Below are 9,412 nucleotides of genomic sequence, written 5' to 3' on the forward strand. Positions count from 1 at the left end.
AACATGACCCAAGGGGTGCATTTATACATTTCCTGCATGTCCTCCCCTAATAAGGGTGCCCAAAGAAAACTACAGGCATGTCAACAAAAATACTACAGTCATGTCTGCAAAAGCACTACAGTGAATACTACAGTATACTACAGTCATGTATGCAAAGAAGACAGTGAATGTTCCTGAGTGGCCAAGTTACGGCGTTGACATAAATCTGCTTTAATATCTGTGGCAAGACTTGAAAAATGTCTTTGTGTGTCACAGGAGGCTGGTGGCACCTTAATTGYGGAGGCCGGGCTCATGGTAATGGTTGGAGTGGAATGGTATAAAATACATCAAACACATGGATTCCATTTGCGCAGTTCCAGCCATTATTATGAGTCGTCCTCCCTTCAGCAGCCTCCACTGGTGTGTGTGTGTGTCCCAGTCATCAAATCTCAACCAATTGAACACTTACYGGAGATTGGAGCAGCGCCTGAGACAGCGTTTCCKACCACCATCACCATAAATCTAACGTAACAGGAATAAAAGAAACGCCTGAAACTAGATCCCCCTACATACCGGTCTTGGCCCAACGCCCTATTAAGACATTTTATGTTGGTGTTTAATTTATTTGGGCAGTCACTTGTACCTATGCATTGTTTAATCATGACAATTGTCCATAGTAGAAGGTGCATGTTTATATTTGAAGCAGGGCGGGCACACACTGGTCGAATCAAAATTGTTCCTAAGTCATTTCAATGAATTTGTGTTAAACAACCTTGGAATAGATGTTGAATTGATGTCTGTGCCCCCAGTGGGAAGCCTCTTGTCGTCCAACATAACGCCACTGGTCAGCGTGGTGCATTACCTGGCATTGAAGGCATGTTAAGTGGAGAACAGAAAATGAATTCGGCACCAAATGGAATAGAACTGACTCAAACAGGGAGGGACTACCTGGACTTATCCAATCAAATGTTTTGCTGTTTGTTAACCCAAGATCCTGTTCTGAACATGTGAGTTTGTGGTTCCCTTACAGGCGTCACATTGTGTCAGTGTACAGAGTCAATGAACCTCCAGACACACAACAACAAATGTGCATACAGCCGAATGATTTGAGGCAGCCATTGAGAGATCATCCAAACTTTAGAGGTGACACTCTAAATATTATGATCAGGTCAATGTGCATTCTATCGCCACTCGGACACACAGCAAACAAAGATGACGTTAGCTTCAATAGACAGCGAGTGATTGAGAAAGTGAAAAGGGTACTCTAAAAGAAAGTAGAAAGGTGCTTCATCTGAACAGTAGGGAGTAGCATTTTCATAGAACTCTCCTCTCTCCAACGCCTACTCACTCACTCCCCCTCATCACTCACACATCACAGCCCAAACACTGTCTGTCTCTACCACCTCTCAGATGACTCTCACCTACCTTTGTCTAAGTCTCACGTAGGCAGAGAACAACAGGGTTGTTGATGGGGAAGGTAAAGTGGTGCTCTACAGCCTGTCATCTGTGGTATGCTGGGTAGTAGTAGCTAGCTACTGTAGCAGGCAATTTTACCCATGTGTCATATTTCACCACCTAACCTGCTTGGAGCTACTCTATATCTCGTGTCGGGTGACCACATGTTTTGAATTGTGCGGGACTATCTCACATTTTGGCCCTTTGTCCCGCAACCAAACAATCATGTCCCGCATTTTATCAACAAATTCAAATTTGGAAAAAAAGGTTGGTTTGTCAGTCAGACATTCCGACCAGTGGAGGCTCCTCAGAGGAGGAAGGGGAAGACCATCCTCCTCAGTAATTTTTGAAAATATTTTTTATAGTGAAACATTAAAAAAGTTGTACTTTTTAGATAAGACTATACTAAATATATTCATACAGTGCATGTCATCAAATAATTGATTAAAACACACTGTTTTGCAATGAAGGTCTATAGTAACTTCAACAGCACTCTCTGGGGAAGCACCATGGTGTAGCCGGAGGACAGCTATCTTCCATGTTCCTCTGGCTACATTGACTTCAATACAAAACCTAGGAGGCTCGTATGCCTCACCCCCTTCCATAGACCTACATGATAATTATGACCACTTCCGGAGGACGACCTCCAAACAATCAAAGCTTTTGCAGTATGAACTGACATCTTGTCCATCCAATCATAGGATTAGGATCAGAGAATGAACTGTGTTGTATTGGGGTTGTGCCGCAGAGCATTCTGGGGTGTTGTATGTTTTGAGAAGCTTGGTGAGTTGGTGACATTATTGGATAGTGAATTGAGAGTGAAAAGTGATAGTTGAGCATTTTTATAATACTATTCAATTCAAATATTTTTTTTCAAATTACAGGAGAATAAATTGTTTTCTTTGTRTAAGAATTTAATTTTTATGTCCAGTTAGTGCAAGTTATTTCAATTTGCCTTGCTAACTTCAGTAGCAAGTAGCAGTAGAAAATGTTGGACTTTTTGTTGAATAACCCCTTTCATTCTCTGGGGTACACAGAAAGGTGCGAATTAAAACCGAGGGTCGACCTCTGCCTGAGAACTGTTTCATGTAGAAGGATGAAAAGGTGGGGGCGTTCAATACCAACTGGTATGAAAAGTATAGCTGGTTAACAGGGAGCCTTTCATCAAGCCACCTGTATTGCTGGCCTTGCCTGCTTTTTGGAAACTCAGAGCCTTGGGCGAAAGGGGGAACAGTGACCTGAAGAACATTAATCGTTCAGCAAAACGGCATAACAAAAGCAGGGAGAATATACATGCCCACTTATATCCAAGATGGAGTAGCAGTGCAGACGTTGTTTGTCGTTCTCCCGTGTACATTTAGTCTTTTWTGTCTATATTTCAATCTCTTTTTTCATTTTTAAATTAAATATGCCTTCCGGCAACCCGCCTCACCCAATGTGATACGGATCTGCAATTTTTAGACTTGATAGCCAGAACCTCCATCAGCAGCTAGCCATCAGAAGCTAACCAGCTAATTAGCTACTAGCTATTTAGTCATTGTTTGCCACTGCTAGAGGCCTTTACCTTTTGCACAGACACCAGCCACTTTTAGCCTGGATAATACTTGCCAGCCTGCCAGTATCGGACTGTTTTCTCCACTACAACACCGGATTCCTCCCGTAAGCCCTGGACCATTACCCCTGATCATCACAGCTAACTAGCTGCCACCGAGTYGCCACGCCCCGAAGCTAGCTTTGAGCCAGGCCCACCTCCCGACCTGCTCAGTGATCACTCGGCTATACAGCTGATGCCTCCTGGACTCTTCACTAACACGACTAGAATCCAATACTCCACCGGATTCTTGCCGTAAGCTCTGGACCTTTGCATCGGATCATCGCTGCTAGCGAGCTACTACCGAGTGGCTATAGTGGCTAACGCTCTTGTCCCGAAGCTAGCACCAGTTAGCCGCGAGCCAGGTGCATTTCCCAGCTAGCAAACTAAATTACTCCAGCTACAATACCTATTTTGCCAACTGGCCTGGACCCTTTGTCGACACGGAGCCCCGCCGTTCCATCACGACTGGTCTGCCGACGTAATTCCATCCATTGTGCCCTCAACCAGCCTTTGCCGGACGTCGGAGCAGACGCTTCTACTAGCCCTGGCCTGCTAACTCTTTATTTTTTTTGAACGCCGTGTCTCCCGCTTGCTAGCGTAGTAACGACTACCCAGCYGCTTCCCTGTTTCATCTATTGCTGTTCACTGGACCCTATGATCACTTGGCTACATAGCTGATGCCTGCTGGACTGTTCATTAATCACAGAACTCAATTTTGTTTATTTTTGTTTATCTGTCGGCCCCAGCCTCGAACTCAGGCCCCGTGTGTAGTTAACTGACCCTCTCTGCCCATTCATCGCCATTTTACCTGTTGTTGTTGCCTTAGCTGATTAGCTGTTGTTGTCTTACCCGTTGTTGTCTTAGCTAGCTCTCCCAATCAACACCTGTGATTGCTTTATGCCTCGCTTTATGTCTCTCTAGTGTCAATATGCCTTGTATACTGTTGTTTAGGAAAGTTATTATTGTTTTAGTTTACTGCGCAGCCCCTAGTCCCACTCAACATGCCTCGGATACCTCTTTGTCCCACCTCCCACACATGCAGTGACCTCACCCAGCATAACTAGTGCGTCCAGAGATGCAACCTCTCTTATCGTCACTCAATGCCTAGGTTTTCCTCCACTGTACCCACACCCTACCATACCCCTGTCTGTACATTATGCCCTGAATCTATCCTACCACGCCCAGAAATCTGCTCCTTTTATTCTCTGTCCCCAACGCACTCGACGACCAGTTTTGATAGCCTTTAGCCGTACCCTCATCCTACTCCTCCTCTGTTCCTTGGGTGATGTGGAAGTTAACCCAGGCCCTGCGTGTCCCCATGCACTCTTATTTGTTAACTTCTGTAACCGCAAAAGTCTTGGTTTCATGCATGTTAACATCAGAAGCCTCCTCCCTAAGTTTGTTTTACTCATTGCTTGAGCACACTCCGCCAACCCTGATGTCCTAGCCGTGTCTGAATTCTGGCTTAGGAAGGCCACCAAAAATTCTGAGATTTCCATCCCCAACTACAACATTTTCCGTCAAGATAGAACTGCCAAAGGGGTAGGAGTTGCAATCTACTGCAGAGATAGCCTGCAAAGTTCTGTCATACTTTCCAGGTCTATGKCCAAACAGTTCGAACTTCTAATTTTTTTAATGAATCTCTCCAGAAATAAGTCTCTCACTGTTGCCGCCTGCTACCGACCCCCCTCAGCTCCCAGCTGTGCCCTGGACACCATATGTGAATTGATTGCCCCCCATCTATCTTCAGAGTTCTTTCTGTTAGGTGACCTAAACGGGGATACGCTTAACACCCCGTCAGTCCTACAATCTAAGCTAGATGCTCTCAATCTCACACAAATGATCAAGGAACCCACCAGGTACAACCCTAAATCCGTAAACATGGGCACCATCATAGATATCATCCTGACCAACTTGCCCTCCAAACACACCTCTGCTGTTTTCAATCAGGATCTCAGCGATCACTGCCTCATTGCCTGCATCCGCTATGGATCCGCGGTCAAACGCCCACCCCTCATCACTGTCAAACGCTCCCTAAAACACTTCTGCGAGCAGGCCTTTCTAATCGACCTGGCCCAGGTATCCTGGAAGGATATTGACCTCATCCCGTCAGTTGAGGATGCCTGGTCATTCTTTAAAAGTAATTTCCTCACCATCTTAAATAAGCATGTCCCTTTCAAAAAATTTAGAACTAAGAACAGATATAGCCTCTGGTTCACTCTAGACCTGACTGCCCTCGACCACCACATCCTGTGGCAGACTGCACTAGCATCGAATAGTCCCCGCGATATGCAACTTTTCAGGGAAGTCAGGAACCAATACACGCAGTCAGTCAGGAAAGCAAAGGCTAGCTTTTTCAAACAGAAATTTGCATCCTGTAGCTCTAACTCCAAAAGTTTTGGGACACTGTAAAGTCCATGGAGAATAAGTGCACCTCCTTCCAGCTGCCCAATGCACTGAAACACTGTCACCACCGATAAATCCACGATAATCGAGAATTTCAATAAGCATTTCTCTACAGCTGGCCATAATTTCCTCCTGGCTACCTCAACCCCAGCCAACAGCTCTGCACCCCCCGCAGCTGCTTGCCCAAGCCTCCCCAGCTCCTCCTTCACCCAAATCCAGATAGCAGATGTTCTGAAAGAGCTGCAAAGCCTGGACCCGTACAAATCAGCTGGGCCCTCTCTTTCTAAATTTATCCGCCGCCATTGTTGCAACCCCTATTACCAATCTGTTCAACCTCTCTTTCGTATCGTCCGAGATCCCTAAAGATTGGAAAGCTGCCGCGGTCATCCCCCCCTTAAAAAGGGGTGACACTCTAGACTCAAACTGTTACAGACCTATATCCATCCTGCCCTGCATTTCTAAAGTCTTTGAAAGCCAAGTTAATAAACAGATCACTGACCATTTCGAATCCCACCTTWCCTTCTCCGCTGTGCAATCCGGTTTGCGAGCTGGTCACAGGTGCACCTCAGCCACGCTCAACGTATTAAACAATATCATAACCGCCGTCGATAAAAGACAGGACTGTGCAGCCGTCTTCATCGARCTGGCCAAGGCTTTCGACTCTGTCAATCACCGTAATCTTATCGGCAGACTTAACAGCCTTTGTTTCTCAAATGACTGCCTCGCCTGGATCACCAACTACTTCTCAGATAGAGTACAGTGTGTCAAATCGGAGGGCCTCTTGTCCGGTACTCTGGCAGTTTCTATGGGGATACCACAGGGTTAAATTCTTGGGCCGACTCTTTTCTCTGTATATATCAACGATATCACTCTAGCTGAGGGTGATTCCCTGATCCACCTCTATGCAGACGACACCATTCTGTATACATCTGGCCATTCTTTGGACACTGTGTTAACAAACGAGCTTCAATGCCATACAACACTCCTTCCGTGGCCTCCAACTGCTCTTAAACGCTAGTAAAACGAAATGCATGCTCTTCAACCGATCGCTTCCCGCACCCGCCTGCCCGACTAGCATCACTACTCTGGATGGTTCTGACTTAGAATATATGGACAACTACAAATACCTAGGTGTCTGGCTAGACTGTAAACTCTCCTTCCAGTCTCATATTAAGCATCTCCAATCCAAAATTAAATCTAGAATCGGCTTCCTATTTCGCAACAAAACCTCTTTCACTTACGGCGCCAAACATACCCTATCCTACCTATCCTCGACTTCGGCGATGTCATTTACAAAATAGCCTCCAACACTCTACTCAGCAAACCAAAGCCACATACACCACCCACCACTGCGACCTGTGACCTCGCTACATATTKGTCGCCAGACCCACTGGCTCCAGGTCATCTATAAGTCTTTGCTATATAATGCTCTTCCTGATCTCAGCTCACTGGTCACGATAACAACACCCACCTGTAGCACGCGCTCCAGCAGGTATATCTCACTGGTCATCCCCAAAGCCAACACCTCCTTTGGACGCCTTTCCTTCCAGTTCTCTACTGCCAATGACTTGAACGAATTGCAAAAATTGCTGAAGTTGGAGACGTAATATCTCCCTCACCAACTTTGAACATCTGCTATCTGAGAAGCTAACCGATCGCTGCAGCTGTACACAGCCCATCTGTAAATAGCCCATCCAATCTACCTACCTCATCCCCACATTGTTTTTATTTACTTTTTGCTCTTTTGCACACCAGTATTTCTACTTGCACATCATCATCTGCACATCTATCACTCCAGTGTTCATTTGATAAATTGTAATTACTACGCTATTATGGCATATTTATTGCCTTTCCTCCTCACGCCATTTGCGCACACTGTATATCAACTTTCTTTTCTATTGTGTTATTGACTCTACATTTGTTTATTCCATGTGTAACTCTGTGTTGTTGATTGTGTCGCACTGCTTTGCTTTATCTTGGCCAGGTCGCAGTTGTAAGTGAAAAAATAAGATTCAAGCATCTGGGAAAAAACGCATCGATCATATAATGGACGAAGGTCTGCGTATTCAAACTGTGTAACAACGGGAAAGTAAGAAGAAACAGGGATGTCATGAAGCAGCTTATCGACACCACCGCATTTTTGGGCATGCAAGAATTGTCTTTTAGAGAACACGAAGAGAGAGGAAGTTCTGCTAATTGCACGTTACGATGCTTTACTTGCTTAACTTATGGAACTTCCGACTGTCTTTTCTGGCACGTCGAAATCAATTCAGAATGTGTTGATGGCTCCCATCAGATCATCCATTAAAAGTGAGATTTAAAGAGAGAGGTTGACGCAGAGCAMTTTTTTCGCGCTCGCTGAAGTAGGCTTTCCACTTTCCTTCTGTATTTATTTAGCAAAGGCCATCAATAACACAATCACTCCGGACAGACACAAGCAAAAACTCATGACATAAATGTTGCAGCAGCCTAGGTTACATCTAAATATTAGCGATTGGACGTGCTGTATTGGATGAAAACGAGACGATTTTTCAGTGTGATCAACTGTAGGCACCTAATAATAGCAGCTGCCTATGCGCCCTGTACATCTGGTCAAGGGTAAACAAATTGGTAACGTTTTGTATTTATAGTCCATTTGTGTGTCAGGAGAAAATGTGAATGTGATCAAATTTGGTTTATATTCAAAATTGGGCTGGCTAGGCTGCCTATATATATATACAGTGGGGAGAACAAGTATTTGATACACTGCCGATTTTGAAGGTTTTCCTACTTACAAAGCATGTAGAGGTCTGTAATTTTTATCATAGGTACACTTCAACTGTGAGAGACGGAATCTAAAACAAAAATCCAGAAAATCACATTGTATGATTTTTAAGTAATTAATTTGCATTTTATTGCGTGACATAAGTATTTGATACATCAGAAAAGCAGAACTTAATATTTGGTACAGAAACCTTTGTTTGCAATTACAAAGATCATACGTTTCCTGTAGTTATTCTCCTTAGTTTGCCCTGGCTGTGTGTTTCGGGTCGTTGTAATGCTGGAAGACCCAGCCACGACCCATCTTCAATGCTCTTATGAGGGAAGAGGTTGTTGGCCAAGATCTCGCGATACATGGCCCCATCCATCCTCCCCTCAATACGGTGCAGTCGTCCTGTCCTTTGCAGAAAAGCAGCCCAAAGATATGATGTTTCCAACCTCCATGCTTCACGGTTGGGATGGTTCTTGGGGTTGTACTCATCCTTCTCTTCCTCTCAAACACAGCGAGTGGAGTTTAGACCAAAAAGTTATTATTTTTGTCTCATCAGACCAACATGAAACCTTCTCCCATTCCTCTCTGGATCATCCAGATGGTCATTGGCAAACTTCAGACGGGCCTGGACATGCGCTGGCTTGAGCAGGGGGACCTTACGGTGCGCTGCAGGATTTTAATCCATGACGGCGTAGTGTGTTTACTAATGGTTTTCTTTGAGAACTGTGGTCCCAGCTCTCTTCAGGTCATTGACCAGGTCCTGCCGTGTAGTTCTGGGCTGATCCCTCACCTTCCTCATGATCATTGATGCCCCACGAGGTGATATCTTGCATGGAGGCCCAGTCCGAGGGTGATTGACCGTCATCTTGAACTTCTTCCATTTTCTAATAATTGCGCCAACAGTTGTTGCCTTCTCCCCAAGCTGCTTGCCTATTGTCCTGTAGCCATCCCAGCCTTGTGCAGGTCTACAATTTTATCCCTGATGTCCTTACACCAGCTCTCTGGTCTTGGCCATTGTGGAGAGGTTGGAGTTCTGTTTGATTGAGCGTGTGGACAGGTGTCTTTTATACAGGTAACGAGTTCAAAACAGGTGCAGTTAAATACAGGTAATGAGTGGAGAACAGGAGTGGCTTCTTAAAAGAAAACTAACAGGTCTGTGAGAGCCGGAATTCTTACTGGTTGGTAGGTGAATCAATACTTATGTCATGCATAAAATGCAAGGAATT

The sequence above is a fragment of the Salvelinus sp. IW2-2015 genome, linkage group LG4q.1:29, assembly GCF_002910315.2.
Source record: "Salvelinus sp. IW2-2015 linkage group LG4q.1:29, ASM291031v2, whole genome shotgun sequence".
Taxonomy (NCBI): Eukaryota; Metazoa; Chordata; class Actinopteri; order Salmoniformes; family Salmonidae; genus Salvelinus; species Salvelinus sp. IW2-2015.